Source organism: Wyeomyia smithii, chromosome 1, assembly GCF_029784165.1.
Source record: "Wyeomyia smithii strain HCP4-BCI-WySm-NY-G18 chromosome 1, ASM2978416v1, whole genome shotgun sequence".
NCBI classification, from domain to species: Eukaryota; Metazoa; Arthropoda; class Insecta; order Diptera; family Culicidae; genus Wyeomyia; species Wyeomyia smithii.
Genome location: NC_073694.1, coordinates 37,011,198 through 37,029,523, shown reverse-complemented (window position 1 = coordinate 37,029,523; position 18,326 = coordinate 37,011,198). Strand labels below are relative to the sequence as shown.

General features: G+C 37.2%; 1 protein-coding gene across 2 annotated transcripts in view; it reads left to right on the top strand.

The window, feature by feature from the left end:
* The first annotated feature begins 6,709 nt into the window (after nt 1–6,709).
* Nucleotides 6,710–18,326, top strand: part of LOC129730237 (chondroitin sulfate synthase 1) — a 65,109-nt gene continuing 53,492 nt past the window's right edge. For both annotated transcript variants that reach the window (XM_055689413.1, XM_055689402.1), the window contains exon 1: nt 6,710–7,607. The gene's annotated coding sequence lies outside the window, so the exon portion shown is untranslated. The remainder of the gene's footprint in view (nt 7,608–18,326) is intronic.

Below are 18,326 nucleotides of genomic sequence, written 5' to 3'. Positions count from 1 at the left end.
TTCTCATATAAAAAAGTGTGCCATAATGACTAAAATACTCAAAAAACTGTGCAATTGGCTGTGGCCCTGTCCAACATGTAATCATTCATAAATTTTATTTAAGCTTTTATGATTAACTGACTAGTAAATAATACAAAAAAAACTATGGTTCCCCTAACCTATACACTTTTTGAGTTTATGATACTATGAGTATTTCAAATTATTTCACTAACTTTCGTCAACTTTTACCTAAAAACAATCAAAATTAAGACTGGGGCAAAATGCACTATGAAAAGCTTGCAGGAGATTGCTTGACAACTTAAAGCATGTTCCATTATTTTTTATTTTACTTGCAAGACTTCAAGCGCTTCTCACTTTGCGTGCTGATTTCTGCTAGTGGCATATTAGCCTTCTGCTTTGGAGCATACTGACCTTTGTTGTGGTGCGTATTGGTCACGGGCTTGTTTGGTGGCAATGGTTATTTTAACCAAAAAAGACATTGAAATCGAGTATTTTATAATAAACTTCATCATAAACATACAATAAATAGATCCTACAATCATCCTACATGTTCAATGTTGCTTCGGATTGATTTGAAGCGCTGTAAATCGCGAAAATGCTTAACTGGTGCGTTTTGTACAATTCTCCCCTACTTTTATGTGATGCTTGGAAACAAAACGGGTGAGAATAATGCTTGTTCGAGCAACGATTCGAACTGATAAAGTTGTCCTCCTCTGTGAGCTGTGGCTTCTACAAGGATAACATATGCACTTGTGCTGTGCTGCGTGTGAAAGAGTGCAGCTCGAAATGGTTGCGAACGATAAGCTGTTGTGGTTTGTTTTGAGGCAACTTCTGGCGTCCGAATGCGGAAACTGCACTAACTCTGGTCAAACTTCTTAACACGGTGGACGTGAGAGTGGCCAAACAAGTCGACCGATCGTGACCGACTTGTTAGAGGAAGCGTATCTGTTTCTCGAAGCAATTGATGCTTTTTGGTCTAAGCAGAAACCGCTGGTTTCTTTTACTCGATATTCTTTCAGAGTGAAAAAAATGAAGTAAACTATGTATTTTCGATATTTAGTACAAGATTGCGGAAAAATTGAATTAAGCTTTCAAAATGTATCTGTTTGCTTCTATTCATTCGCCGATCAGATCGTTTTTATGAAGCTAGTATTGCCGATTTGATTGCTTCAATAAATCTGCCGGCCAGTTCGGTTATAAAAATAATTATAATCTAACGCAATCATTTTTTCGACTCTGAGAGTTAACAACCCGTAAGACGCGTAATGGCAATACTTACGGTGTATTAAACACCTCTAGCAGCGCAAAAAAAAGTCTGCACGAGCGAAAATTAGACCAAAAACACAGTGACCGGTTTCTCTGATCTGAGTTTCTTTCTTCTCTTTCATCATCTGCAGTCGGCAAGCGCAAGAGATACGCAACACACAGCACGCAGAGGATTGATCTACGCGATCGGGACACTTCAAGCGGCGAAAAACATGTGTACGATCATAAACATGGCATATGTTGCAAACTGCATGCTCGTCTACATATTCCAACACCCTCAACTGCTTAGCAGCATAACCATTCTACGCTCTAGACTCGCTCTCTCTCTCTCTCCCTCTACATCCTTCATTCTCACAACTTCTTTTTCACCAAACGCATTTCCGCGAACCGGTTGGGTACCGTTTTGACTTAAGTCGGCTCTTCGCTGCATCCATCTGCCAGATATGTCTCGTAACCGAAACAAACAAAAAGAAGCGGAAAATGAGAAAATAAAATAAACATTCACGGCATAAATGGATATGCACTATAAAAGATGAAAAATTGAGACAACATATGAGAATAATGTATGAACGAAGACACGGTACGCCGATCAGATCGAACGGGGGGTCTGGTAATGCTGCGTTTGGTGTACTTCTATTTGAATGCTCAAAATATGATTTGGACGATGCTGTGAAGAGAAGGAGCAGTTTCATATAGGTACAGTGTCAGATCGAAATATAAGACCACTTCGATTGTTGATGGATTGAACTCAGGCTCGATTATTTTTTCTCAAAATTTGACAACTTCCTTGTTTCACTTGAGAAACGAGGTGGAGTCGGAATAGGGGGTATGTGGAAGTATTTCAAAGTGGCCATGAATTCACGGTACATAATTTGGGACCATCCACATGCCACGTGGACAACTTTGGGTTGGCTAATGTCCACGGTACATAATTTTTTTTTTAGAATTTATGTAGGCAGTTGTCCAAAGGGGGGGAGGGGGGATGGTTGAAATCGTTAAAAATCTGTCCACTTTGTATTTGGATGGCCCCTTTATACTTAAGGGGTTATATACCTTTTTAGTTTAAAAAAAATCATTTTTTTTGCATTATCCCAAAGTACAACATCTTGAGAACATTTTTACAAATTATCATAAAGATCTGAGCAATGGGGAAAAAGTTAGAGCGATTCGCAGCGCGTCTCGCCACGGCCGCGCAAGCTAAGCTTGAAACTTTGCACACGTTTATCTCAGAATGGTGTTCCTCAAAAAAAAGACTTTGGCGTGTTTACGATTGCGGTGAAACTACTGAACCGATTTTCATCATCTTTTTTTTTTTAAATGTTCTTTATTAAATTCCCCGGTCGTTGAACGATCGATTTTTGATACAGGAAGTTCAACTTTGTCGAACAAACAATTTTTTTGCAATTTCAGGCTATGGTTTTTTTCGGGAAAAACCTTTCTTATTGCACTGAAAATTAAATTCTTAAAAAAACGATCGTTCAGATACCCGGAACACTCCTAAACTAATAAAATAATATAAGTTTTGTGATTTCAGTCAATTTGCTGCGTCGCTATCGTAAACACCGGAAACCTCTGCCAAAAAGAAGTGTTTGGGGAAACAACCAATTTTCCCCAAATAATTGGTATGTCATATGAACGAACGTGTTTTGTTGTTGTTGAATAACTGACCTCTTGGAAAGATTACCTAAGAAAAAAAACAACACACGCAAATATGACTAGCACCAAAATAAAATTGCACAAAATAAAATAACCTATTTTAATTGTGAAAACAAGTTCCGTCGTATGAAAGTCGCGTGGGGGAGTTTTTTTTTTGTCAAATTGCACCGTGACGCATGAAACGTTATTCGTTTGGTCTCTTCCGGGCTATTTGGGACATGGCCGAGTTTAGTGAAATCAATTTTTGTCTAATTTTATGTTATTGTATCTTTTCCCTTTTTTCCACAGAATTAAATTCAGTCACACCAATGCATCTTAGAAATAAAACTACAAACGAAAATAAATAATTTAAGTATGTTGATTGCAAATTTAATGTTCTTGTAATAACATTCTACGGGGTGAAAAAAGTATAAGGGTTAGTGACTTTTTTCACAAATGCAGGCTTGACGTAGGATTACGAAAACTGTTATTCATCAAACTCGCTGCCAGTCAACACCAAATGGATTCCATAATCCTCCGAACCGCAGCGGATGCACTCATATTGACCTGCCTTTGCTGATTGTCAACACGAAATAAAATATTTATTTTTCGTACATCCCATATCACATATACAGATATGGAACACAACAATATATCGTCACAACACGAAACTAAGAGAATGATGTAATTTGAAAAAAGGCGGGGTATATTTTCCTTGTAGGAGCTTATGACCACTGAGTACCATTAGTTAGATATATACAACACGGATATAAACATGCGTGGTTTTAAACTTTAAAACTGAAGTAAGACAAACAAGAGGTTATATCATCGCAGTGCAACATCGTTTACAGTATATTATATAATATAAATAAATGTTGATAGCATTATCAGGGTTTTCTAGGCTGTTTACTTAAATTAAGAAGATGTTAGTGAATAATTTCGTAACAAATTGAAACTGATTTGAATTCACTTAACATACGCAGTAGTTTGATTTTCATCAAACATCGATGCTAGAGAATAAAACACCGTATTTTACAAACTTTGGTTCGAATTGAAAACTGTGCTATGCATTCGTATGAAAAAAATTACTACCCTTCATTCAATGTTCAACCTTTTATTACGCAAGCTCGCTTTTCGACAGGTTTGATCGAAATCACTATACTGCCTATGATCGTATTATTGTAACATTTGCAAAACTGGATTCCTCCTGGTTGTGAATTTCTTATAAATCACGATGAAAATCATATGTTATGATGATGATTTTCCAATCATCATAAGCGATTCTGGTTTTGTTGGATGATCTCCCACCAAGTTCATTCCGGTCGACATGGTCTTGATCGATGAGCCTTTGAAATTTGAAGTGTATGAAACTTAGCCAAGATTCTATTTAATAGGTAACACTCGCCTCGATAACTAGGAGAGAATCAGCGTGAAATGTCGTGTTTCCGAGTGTCTGCGTCGGCAAGAGTCAGTAGAGCGGTCGTGCATAATGCTTCGGGATTGGTAATAGACATATGGTTGGATGCTATGAGTGACAGATGCTTTTTCGCTCGCGACATATGCAGAGAATCACAGTGTTTGGCAAGAAAGATACTCATCGTTCGTTCGTTCGAAACTCAAACGTCTCTTTCCACGACAGTCGCAGAGATGCAGTAATGAGGTGGCTTTAACCGTTTAGCTAAATATCGCCCCCACAGCTTCTATAATTGCGTGCATACCTATCAAAATTTGCGCCTGCCGGAGTGCATTGTACAAGGATACACGGGATTAGTAATACATAAATGTTTAATCACTTGGATGATTTAAGTAGTGAATTGCATTAGCGCGCGTCGCTCGCATAAGCCCGCAAGGTCTCACAAGAAAGGTACTCATCGTTCGTTAACCTCGCGCACAACACTGTCCGACTCAGTCCACCTTCAACGGTGACATAACCCTTTCTTTCCGTCGCAGTCGTGGAGATGCAGCGGTAAACTCGATTTCCAACAACAACGACTGTTACACCTCCTTCCTTGCAATATCCTCCCCTACCCTAACGATCGTGAGGACGTGGCGGGAGCCGTTATCGATCCATATAAAGTGGCAGTTACGGAATTGTTTTACACTGAAGATGGCAAACTAATCCTAAGTAGCCATATACGTGGTCCCTTGTGCAACTCCACTAGCTTAGATCGATCACGAAGGAGCAACTACGAAAAGTTCGGTCGTCATGCTCAAGCTTATTATGAACTGTTCGAATGATTCCGTTTTTTCGTGAAAGATAGAGTGAGGAGTAAATTTTAAAAAAACTAGTGCCTAGTTTATATAAAAAATAGCTATTATCGCCACAGTATGCGGTGTAATTTAAACAGCCCGGAACAACACATCGCGGTGTTATATCTGCGCGTAACGGCCACCAAAACAAAATGACAGGTTGATTTTCGACGATTCTCAATTGAATCCTTTAGTGTACTATATATAAATAAAAGAATTATTACACCACTAGCTTAGGCAACATGTTATTTGTCGATCCAAATAGTGAAATCCGTTTAGTTGTACTAATATAAAAAGCTCTTAAAATCATACTACAACGCCCATTGCAGCTACAGAAAGGAGCTCGAGGTCGGCTGGCAGCTGTGAAACTAGACCGAAAATAGTGATTTTCAACAGAACTCTTCACTTTTTTCAAGAAGGGGTTTTTAGTAGATTGGGTAACAATAGAAAATTGTAACAATTTTTGTCGAAGTGTACACGGGAATTTTTTAGTTGTCGCTTTGAAAGCAATAACGAAAAAAATACTTCTTCTGGTAACAAAATTGTTTATAACAAATCAATGACAATCTCCAGTCAAGTAATAACAAATACTGTTACATGATTGGCACATGCTACGAGACCGCGACTATCTATAATTGGCCGTTACACCTACTTTTAAAATTTTCACTAATTACATTAGAAGCAGGAACGAAAAATTCCTGTTCTGGTAGCAAGTTTGTTAAGTTGTTTCAAACTTTTCTGAAAACCTTTACCTCCGAGATACCATATTAGTCTAAGTTTATAAAGCAAACATAAATTGACCTATTGGGACGGGAAGACTCTGTCAATTTTTTTTGGCATTGATACAGAGAATACCACAGGGAATGGTTGGTGTCTATTCATGTCGTCTGTGCTAGGAATGCTCGCATGTGATTGGTTCATTTTTCGCGTAAATTTGTCATTGGAACTTTTTATCAATTTTACCGCTGAGTAATGGAATAATAATAATAACTAGCGTATTACAAAATTCTCCAACATTTTATCTATCCAGCAACATATTGGATATTGTTATCCATCATGCGGTTATGCTGTTATTATCGTTTGAAATCTGACGCAATATTTGCCAGTTTCATTTCCTTTTTTAGAGAATGCATTTCACTATAGAAAACAAAGACGTGGTCCCGCATCATAAATGTGACTGACCAAAACTAAAAATATATCCTAATGAAATTTTTAAATTATAATAAATAAAAAAAAGCATTGTTTTATATTATATCAATGTGAATGTTTTAAATGTTGTATACTACAGATCTACTGAAAACAGTATTTGGGCTCAATAACAGTTTACAAATTTATTCTGATGAATCGATGATAATCGCTTCAAATCTATTTAAATCATCATTGGCTATGAATCATCCAAAAAAAAGACTTTATGTTTATTCAATCATGGGATAATATTCAAATTCTAATAATTGATACCGCCCAGGAATGGTTTCCATCGGCACACCCCCCGCTCGCGACACTAACCTGCGAGCGAACGTGGTCCCTCTAATCTATACACATCACAGTTCCACCAGAGCCGGCCGGCCAGCAAGTCAGGCAACCACACAGCCATATGAGTCAGTACAACTTAAGAAACCGGTTTGTGAACACGCACGGCGCGATCTCTTCTTGGTGGCCGACCCACACGGCTGGCTCTCTGTTGTAAAGTTTCGGTCTTTTTCTCACTTTGTGGTGTTTCTTGCTCACGACGCGAGCAGTTTCACGAGGCGCGCGGGTTTGCGTAGAAATACAAACTCACGCGGTGCCACATACACCAGCACACACACACGCGCGAAGATTAGTAAGTGGGAAAGATGCTGCTGCTCGCATGAGCTTACGTCCGCAGCAGTCAGTGCCTCTTGATCTTGAGCCGCAGCCGCAATGTGCTAAGCAGATATCACTCGAACGGATGAACGCTCGCGTTGATCTTGGAATGTTCGTGCCTCGTTGTAGCTATTTGGAGAGTGAAAATAAGTGAATAATTGAGCTGAATTGAAGGAAGTGAAGCGGCTCAACCTGGACTCTAAGCTGGCGAGACACGAAATTGAACTGTCTAGTAGTGACGGGGTGGAGTGGAATCGGAAACAGTAGTCGCTTCTTGACATCCAGTGCGCTTAACGGGAAGCGGCGATCGGATCGACGTGTGTTTCGGGCTAAATATACCGGTTTCTACTATCGGGAAAACCGTTTCAAACGCAATGGTCCCAGCCGCCAGACGGCGACGACGGTGATGTTGGTGTGTGACACTTATCGGTGGTCGATAATCAAATAACTCGGTCAACAAACGAACAGCAGATAGACGTCGTAGTGCCAAATTGTACCAACAAAGTGATAAGACATCAGGCGTTATTTTCGGCTAATGTTCGGCATTGAAGTGGAGTTCTACGCTGAAGTGGATATGGAAAGGCTGGCGACCGTTTCAAGCTGAGTTGAAGGTAATAAGCGTTAAAATTGATGTTAGGAATTATGTTATGCAATAGATCTTTTATTGAAATTTCAAAAGCTTACATGAATTACCTGTAATTAACAATCAGATCGATGAATGGATGCTGTAGCGCAGCCGATGCGAATAATGGCTGTGCATATTTACCGGTCAGGTACGACGAGTTAGGAAATTTCACGCTGAGTAACGCGTAGCGAGCGGTAAAGCGCGAGAGAGAGAGAGAGAGAGAGAGAGAGAGAAAGGAAGAAGGAAAAACAAATTCCACGAGAGAGCGCACGCTAGGCCGTGCGCTGTTAGACCTTGGGAGAGATTTATTAAAATGTTGAAACATGGCCATGGAACGTACCGGGAAGAAACCACGAAACCGCCAAATTATTATTGGTGATCGCGCAAGTTTTAGATGGTCTCCGCTGGGGACATCTAGGTTCAGCTACGTACCATGGCGTGATCACCTGCGCAAAGATCAGTACGATTGTGCAGTGATCACCGAGAAAATCCAGTACTTCAAGGGGACTGGTTGTATTTGCCCAACAAATATTTCAAGTGCCCTACACATATTCTATTTATATTAGCACCACCCCAACACAGCTGATGTTTAATTAGTCGAACCGCTCGACGCGTGTTTTTTGGCTTGGGGTATTTTGCAAAACCAAATTCAAACAACGAAGCGTGAAGGTTGCAATTACAATCCCCCCGAAATATCCAAATAAATATTCAATTGCAGAGTAAACACAGTAACAGCAGCAGCAACCGCGAATGATAAAGAGTGTAGTTTAGTGTTTGATCAATCCTGCCGCGATCGGGCTTTTTTTGATGCTCCGTGTGTTTTCGATTGATGATTGTTTTCAAAAATATGGGCGGACAATATAAACACCGGCGAAGGCGAGTGACATTTGCAATTAGCTGTGGGAGCTTTGCACTTTTTTTTGCACTGTATGTGATGCTACCGACTATTGAAAGTTGTTTGTGAAAATACTTATTCGCGGAATTAATGGTTATGAGATCGCGAATACTCAATAATGATGAAAGTCAATGATTACACAAATACACGGTACAAGGTTGTATTCTGACATGAGTTACTCTGGGTTTGTAAATTGCTGTAATCTGTTCACTATTTACTCAAAATTCCTCTCGTATTCATTTTATTGTTACATTATGTTAAACATCTGAAGAACTAAGTATATTCATTAGATTCAAATGGCCTTGAGATACAATATTTTAAAGATTTCATCTTCTAAAACATGTTCATCGTTTTCAAAATTGAGCTTCGAGTCAGAATGGTCTAAATACCATGTGTTTACCATTTATGTTAATATTTCATTCATACAAATAAAAAAAACTATGGTGCCTGTTTGCTGATGCTGGTTTAATTGAAACATTTGTGTCGACGTTAATCCTCATGTTTTGTACTTTTCATGCTTCGTTGAGTCGCTTTTCTTCGCATGCATTTACCCTTATTAAAACGCAATTATTGTTCTTTAGGGATTTATTATGAATATTTATTACAATAAACTTGTGTTTTTTTTATTTCATGACTTCCTTGCTTGCTTCATTTGTACAATTGTTCGCATTGGATGAGGAATCAATATTCTGTGATCATCTCCACGCAGTAGCGTAGCTAGGGGGGTGCGGTTAGTGCGGTCCGCACCAGGCCCACCACCCAAAGGGGCCCCAAAATCTTGCGAACACCGAACCGGTCAACATGTCCATCTTCTTGGTTTATGGGCTTCAATTCTAATTGAAATCAACGATACTCAGAAATACTTGCGCAAAAGAGTCTGAATATACAGGAGTGTGCTAACAAGTTGATGGCATTATATAAGTTTTTGACCGATAAGCGAGAAAAAATGTGAAATAAGCTCTAAAGTACGCAGAAAAAAGAAAAAAGTGTACTGTACTAGAAATTGAACCAGACCCACAAAAACGTGTTCATCGAAAGAAGGGAATGCTAGGTGAAGAAGCGCAGGCGCTGGACTAAGCTATAAGAAAGAATTAAGACGAGAAATGATATCATCAATTGACAGGATTATCCAGGAAATTGCCACAAGATCTCAACAGATTAATGAACTCGCCGAGGAATACGCTTTTTAACCCTCGACATTCTTTTGGATCCTGTTGCGGAGCTGGATAGAGACGAATTCATTACTAAACGAAAACGGCTCCATGACTACGTTTCGATTTCAACAAAATTCAACAATATTCATCTAGGTGGAGCAATAGAACTTTGAATTTTATTCAGGGTATAAATTGATCGATTCGGCACCAAACATAAAAATCGCTCTCAGATTGTTTTTAACGATGGGAATTAGTATTGCAGCTTGCGAAAGAAGTTTCTCTAAAATTGATCGAGAACTATTTGAGGTCAACGATAAGTAACTTGAGATTAACAAACCTTGCCATTTTAACAATCGAACGTGAAATCACTAATTCCCAGAGGTGGGCACCGCTTACTGAAAATTTAGCGACGCTAATCGCTTATTCGCTAACTGGAAAATTTAGCTCGATAATCACTAAACGCTAAACGCTAAATCCATACTGGTGGAACTTTCGCTAATCGCTCACTTATTGATACATAGATTGTCATATAGATATGTTTTTTGCTCATAAAAACAAACGAAAATAATTACTTTTGAGTGTTATTTACAATAATAGGTTCAAAATTCATAAAACAGTCATACTTGAGAATTTTGTGAATATGCAAGAAAAAGTGATTCTGCTTGTATGTAATAAAAATGTTTTTAAAATCTCATCTGATCATCTGGTTGGAAAAGGAGAACCGAAGTTGCGCATAGCAATAGGCAGAATTTTTTGGCATTCCAAAAATTTAATCTAGATCCCCTTGAGCTTGTTCTCCAGAATGCTCCTGTGGCTTATACAATAACTCGAATTCCATTTTATAGTAAAAAAACTGACTTGCACTTGTGTTCTAAGGAAAGGAATTCTACACACTTAAAATTTATTGCCGGGTCTCGGTAATTTTTGCCGAAAACGGCACCACTGAGTGCTCGGTTGAAAAATTAATGACAGCTGTCGTACACTCAGTGTTGCCGTTTTCGCCAAAAATTACCGAGACCCGGCAATAAATTTTAAGTGTGTAGAGAATTATCACGAACAAATTTGTGCTTATGAAACATTTGTTCCAAAAGTAACTTTTGCAGTAAGGTATGCTCATCACTCATTTTTCGATTTAGTGCTAACGTAAGAACTGTATTACTCACATAAAAACGCGACTACTGGTACAGTAGGGGTACTGGGGGTAAGCCCGGCCCCCTAAGGGAAATGATTCTTTAGTAGCACTTGATGGCGAATATTGCTATATTTCTTTCACAAAATCATTCCCCGTATTGTTTTCTACAAGATATGAAGGTTTTCAGTACTTTCAAACTGTTAATTTACAAGGAATAGTGAAGTTTTGAAACTAAGGTAAAAACGACGTTTAGCAATCAGTGCGGGTAAAACCGGCACCCCTTGGAGGTAACACCGGCACCTAAGTTTGTTCATGAATTTACCCGAATTAACTGAACCAATTTGAATTCGGAAACCACCGAATGAGAGATCTCACATTTCTGTATGTTACTGTTGAATTTGGTTGTTGTCGGTTAGCTGGTTCTGGGGAGATTGCCGGAACAAGTTCCAGTGAACATTATGTATAAACAATGAAAGATTTGATACTCGGCAAGCCCCATGTGGCACTTAAAATTATATTATTAACTAGTTTCATCGAAGTCAGGATCACATTGACCACACCGGAGCATATTTCTAATAGCACCGGGAAAGCCGTCAGTTTTGTGACTTGATTCAGTACATTTGACAACTCTAAAAACCCTTGGAATCATTCATATATCACAGAAGAGCTTGATTGCATGATTCTAAGTCAATTAATTAATTTATTTATCAGCAAGACATCGGTAATAGATGAGAAATATGTGTCAGTAAAGTCCAACTAGCCTCAGACCATGTCGGGCTTACCCCACTTACTGGGTGACAGTGTTACTCCGACAGCACACATTTGTTTAATAAGATTATTCCTACAAATTTATCGCTTCAATTTACATTAGATCGAATTCCTGTGATTGCTAACAATACAGGCAATACATTGTAGAGCAACGAAAAATTATTTTAGTCTTTCCAAATGAATAAAAGCTTAAGTTCCACTCACGAAAAATTACATCCATTTACGCATCAGCTGCAGTAGCGTATGTTTTGTCTATTATTTTGACGTTTGACGTTTCACGGTGGCTTCCATGTGTCCTGAAATGTCTAAAATATTAAATACCAACACTTCACATATTCCAAAACACAGTTAATTAGCGTCTTCTAGTACAATCCTAGGGGTGACGGTCTTACCCTCAGTGCCGGGCTTACCCCCAGTACCCCAACATGTCGGAAAGGGGGGTGGTGTTAAATTATCTTCTGTTTCGTCAATTGGAATAAGGAAAAAGTTATTGGGGCATCATCTTTGTTCATAAGTGACTTTTCAGCAGTTGGGTATTGTCCAGTAGATGGTCCACGCAGGGACCGAAACCGGTCGACTTAAAAGGTAATTTTTGTTGTCCTTTTACGTTTGTAAGAACAATAAGTGTTGTGTCCATTAGCGCGTCGCGTTTTTATGTGAGTATGCTCATCATTTGAAACAATTTATGTACGCCATCAGCGACTCACAGTTCTTGAAAACAGTAATTTTTGTCGCTTCTCCACAAAATTAGCGGATTAGCGATTCGCGATTCGAAGGCCAAAATTTTAGCGACGCTAACAGTCCGCTAATCAGCTCATTAGCGAAAACGCCAAATCGTTAACTGAATGTTAGCGCCGCTAATTAGCGAATTAACGAAATGATGCCCACCACTGCTAATTTTTTGTTTGTCTCAATTTCTTCTATGAAATAAAAAACTGCTCAGTCATTTTCATTGGGGGCCCACATTTTTGTTACCGCACCAGGCCCATCAAACCATAGCTACGCCACTGTCTCCACGTCCCAGTAAAAAAAAAACCTAACGTAATAATAGATGCATTTTGGCGATAAGCAAGCCTGGCAGAATATAACTATAGTTCATGAAAAAAGAGGGCTTTTCTTATACATGAAAGTTTGGTTTTTTTTTTTTTTGGTAAATAAACGTTTCAAGCTTCAAACTGAAATTAAAAATATGTAGTTCATGAAGATTTGCTTGCTCGACTCTGTTGTTGACTCTGTTCGGCACTCGCTAATCTTTTTAATTTATCTGTGCAGCAAAGTAAGTTTCCTGACCATTGGAAATTCTCGTATCTGTCCAATTTACAAAAAAAGTTATTAACGCAGAATCATTAGCTATCATGGGATCACATCCTTGTGCATTTGATCTATGTTATTCGAAATAATATGACACTTTATTCGCTAGGCGTGAACACCATATTGACAACGAGCAACAGATTTTCCAAAAAGATCAGTAACTACATATTAGGGTGGGGAAAAATGATCGATTTTGCAGAGACAAGTTTTTTTGGTTCCTTTTGGGGTCCCAAACAATCCTAAACTTACCTGAAGTCGATAAGTTTTGTCTACGCTTGGCGCATTGCATTTCAAATTTGTATGAAAATTCAAATGGGAAAACCTACTTTTTTGCATTTACCTTTCTCAAGAGCTCAATAATGGTCTAATAATGCACTACATTATGTCAAAGTATAGTATTTTAGATGCCTAACAACTTTGCATAAGATACTGAAGAGCTAGAATGTCCCTAAGAAGAGCTATAGCTGTTCAAAGTTGAGTATGTCGATTTAAATGCAGAAAATCTTGTTTTCTGCCAACATTACCAATGTACCGGCGCCAGTAGGATTCTTATCAGAAGTAACCTGTCGAAACGTCAGCTGGACCAGCAAACAAATTTAGGTCATTATTCTAGGCGTAAATTGATTCTACAACGTGTTTCAGAGGTTACTTCTAAGGGAAACCTGACTGACGCCGGTACACTGGCAGTGTTGGAAGAAAGAATGATTTGCAACATATATTCCGACATATTCAACTTTGAACAGCTCTAGTATTTTTTGGCACACCCTAGCTCTTTAGTGTTTTCGGCCAAGTTGTTAGGCATCAAAAAACATACCATTTGAAGTAATGAAATCCATGGTTTGATCCGCTTTGAGCTCTTTAGAGCTCTTTGTTTTTCCATACAAATCTTCATATAAATTTGAAATGCAATGCGCCAAGCGGAGGCAAAACCAATCGACTTCCAATAAATTCAGGATTGTTTGGGGCCCCAAATAGAACAAAAAAAACTTGGTTCTGGCTTTCGACTATCAAGTTTCGTTTTTTCCATATAACGATTCCCCACCCTACTACATATTCAAGTCAGTTTAAGTCTTTGTGTATGCAAACCATGGATTGTGGTTTTCAAACCAATGCTACTTACCTGGACATGAAGGGTGCGTTCGATAGAGTGGACCACGGGACACTACTTGATAAAATGCATAGGCTCCATGTGGCATCGGAGACCGTAAGCCGGTTTCAATCATATTTGACTGACCATAGAGTTTTTTTTGGGAAAGTATGATTTGTTGATTTGGACCGCTTTGCCAAATGCCAGGAGTTCCTTGGGTCCGTTACTCTTTTCCATCTTCCTCAACGATGCTGCTTGATTTCTACCAGTTTTATGCTGGCGATACGACATTATTTAACAAAATTATGTGCGCGTAATTACATGGAGCTACAAAAATACTTGAGCAAGTTTGTAAACTGGTGTGAAAAGAACTTCTTAACGCTAAGTATAAATAAAAGCAACTCGGTTTCTATTAATTTTGGCTGATGAGCTTCGTGATCCGTTATGTTTCAAGTAACTGTACTATTCCCTCGTGCGATGAATCTTAGGGACCAGTTCTGTAGTATGAGGTCCTTTCCATGCAAATTGGTCACACAGAATGAAAATGATGCAGAAAAAAAGTCATCCGCTTTGCTCTACGCTCATTCGCTTCGCTTTTCCATGGTGATATCCACAGAAATCTCCACCGTACGAAACCCGCTGCAGACTGCTTGATGTTCAACCATACTAAATACTAAATACTAAATACTAAATACTAAATACTAAATACTAAATACTAAATACTAAATACTAAATACTAAATACTAAATACTAAATACTGAATACTAAATACTAAATACTAAATACTAAATACTAAATACTAAATACTAAATACTAAATACTAAATACTAAATACTAAATACTTAATACTAAATACTAAATACTAAATACTAAATACTAAATACTAAATACTAAATACTAAATACTAAATACTAAATACTAAATACTAAATACTAAATACTAAATACGAAATACTAAATACTAAATACTAAATACTGAATACTAAATACTGAATACTAAATACTAAATACTAAATACTAAATACTAAATACTAAATACTAAATACTAAATACTAAATACTAAATACTAAATACTAAATACTAAATACTAAATACTAAATACTAAATACTAAATACTAAATACTAAATACTAAATACTAAATACTAAATACTAAATACTAAATACTAAATACTAAATACTAAATACCAAATACTAAATACTAAATACTAAATACTAAATACTAACTACTAAATACTAAATACTAAATACTAAATACTAAATACTAAATACCAAATACTAAATACTTAATACTAAATACTAAATACTAAATACTAAATACTAAATACTAAATACTAAATAGTAAATACTTAGGGGCCAACCACATACCACGTGGACAGATTTTTAACGATTTTGACCCCCCCCCTTCCCCTTCCGTGTACAACTGCCCATATAAATTCTAAAAAAAATTGTATGGACCGTAGACATTAGCCACACCCTCCCCCCCAAAGCTGTCCACGTGGTATGTGGATGGCCCCTAAATACTAAATTCTTAATACTAAATACTAAAAACTAAATACTAAATACTAAATAATAAGTACATGGGGAATAATGAATAAGCCCTTTACATGGAGACTAGATACTCCAGATAACAGCTCCCTCATCCCTGTCAGCGTTGTGAAAAATATTCAAAAATAACAAAAGGGTTGTGTGCATAGCCACGACTGCAAGGTTGACGTAGAACAGAAGAGTTGTATGTAAAGCCACGACCGTAATGTTGACGTTAAATTACATGGGGCGGTTCGTTACATGTGAGAGCGATCTATAACAATAATGTTTATCCAACACTGATCAAAATGGCATCTGGGCTCTATTGACGGCCGAATGAATTCCATCTTGGTTCCGGAAATACTCTGCCCCGAAGTCTTGAACCTGTACAGTAGGGTGTCCCAAAAAAATCGATGTTGAAAAAGTCAAGGTGCTCAGCCCTAAATTGAAAGATAATGTTATTTATAAAAATGTCTTTTTTAAGCTACAAACCCACTTTATTGCACTTTTGCATTTCTGTTCGATTCCTACATTTTTTCGTACATTTTTTTAATTTTTGTGGGATTGTTTTTGAATACTTTGCCTGGTTTGGCTCAGCATTGTATTCAGTTTTCTGATTCCCAGAGCCCATTAAACATCACAAAAAATTAGTTTTTCTAATAACTTATAGATAAAACCCTCCAAAACACAAATAAAAAAATCTTTTTGAGCAAGAACTGAAATTTTCATTGCAAAGCGGGATTTACCATGAAAATTTACATGAAAAAAGATACTTAATATCTTATCGAGGAGCTGAGATATTGGCATTTTTCTATGTATTGGAAAACTATGCATTTTAACAAGCATGTTAAATAACTATTTTATTTTGGGAGATAAAAAATAACAATGTTCAGAAAACAAATGCATTTTTGGATGGCTGATATTTTTGTAGCAGGTTTCAAAATTTGGAAAAATCTGCGAAAATAGTTAGAACGAAAATTATGATTTATAGTGCCTTCTAATAGAAAACTCAATGTTGCTCGTAATATGTAAGAGATAGAAACATTATGTCTTCGGTAAAGTTTCTTGTTTTAAGATAACCTAAAACTTTGTCGAAGACACCTTGCGTCTATCTTATTCTGATTTAAAAGCAAATATTTTATCTCACTTATTGGTGGGTTGATCGCCCTTCTTTCTACATTTAAAGATGCATTTTTGAATATCCTGAAACTTCTCCGAACATACCTCATGGCTACAATCAACATTTGAATCACTATTTAGGAAATTATATGCACAAACGGCTAAAAAACACTGTGCAACGGAGATATTGTGTTTTAGTGAGTTATATCTCAGCCCCCCGATAAGATATCAAGGATCTTTTTTCCTGTAAATTTTCGTCTTGAATTCCGCTTTGCAATAAAAATTTCAGTTCTTGAAAAAAAAATTTTTTCTATGTGTTTCGAAGGGTTTTATCTGAAAATTATAAGGAAAATTCACTTTTTTATGATGTTCAATGGGCTCTGTGAGTCAAATAATTGAATGCGATGCTGAACCAAACCATGCAAAATAATCAAAAACAACCATACAAAAATAAAAAAATGTATGGAAAAATGTAGGAATCGAACAGATTTGAAAAAAGTGCAAAAGAGTGGTTTTGTAGCTTGAAAAAGTCATTTTTTCATAAATCTCGTTTGGGCAACCTGAAAACGACCTTTTAGAAAGTCGAAATGTTCTACAAAAATGCTATAAATAACATTACCTTTCAATGTAGGGCTGGGCATCTTGACTTTTTCAACATCGATTTTTTTTGGGACAGCCTACTCTACAGGCAACGGTGTGTGTAACGACAATAGAAGAAAATGCAGCTCTCTCCTCCAGATGGTTTTTTTTTTCTTGACTGATACCATCAACGATATTTGAAAAATTTCTGCTGCTTATGACGTAACCTTCCGCTGCCGTTTCTGTAATTAGAAAAAAAAATAGAATAAAACTAAAATTCACCAATACTATCTTCGTCTCTGCTTCAAATGTCTTGAAGCTCTACCGGCACTAGTACATAGAATTTGGTTATCCGGAGCTGTAGAATGCAACACGTAACAGCGTTATATACTTTTGCGTGACTGGGAGTGCTGCACTTCTGCTATATGCTTCCTTCCGACTAGAAAATTTGATGATCCTTCTTTCAAGATGCGACATGATACACGTAATTTTGTTTCGTGGCTAACAGCTCCATCGATCCGGTTCAACTCTGGTTGCCAACACGAAATGAGATTAATTTTTCGTAAATTCGTTTTGCGAATCTGGACAAATGTCATAACTCAAAAAAAAGGGTAGCGACTCACAACATCGCGAACAAAAGCAAACTCGTGGTTAGTAAATCGCTATTTTTTAATTTCAGATATTATTATTTTCCAGAGCTTTTTTTACTACGAGTATTTTTGAAATTATGTGGAATTTTATATGTAGATTAAGGGGTTATATACCTTTTTGGTCGAGAAAAATGAGGGAAGTTTGACTTTATTTTAAAGTGCATAGCACCATTTTTATTGCATCAAAGTGGTATTTTTCTGAAAGTACAGTTTATCAACAATAAAATAATACGTTTGATTTTGAGATATACCAATTATTACTGGAGTAATGGCCGTTTCTCCGAAACGCTTATTTTTCGCAGAGGCTTGCGGTGATCCTGATAGAGACTCAGCGGGTCAACTGAATTCAAAAAACTCATATTATTTCATTACGTTAGAAGTGTGCCGTGTCCTTGAACGATCGATTTTATGAGTATTTTGTTTTCAGTGCAAACGGAAACGTTTTTCCCAAAAAATGCACGTTTTGAGCGCTAAAAATTGCCTAAA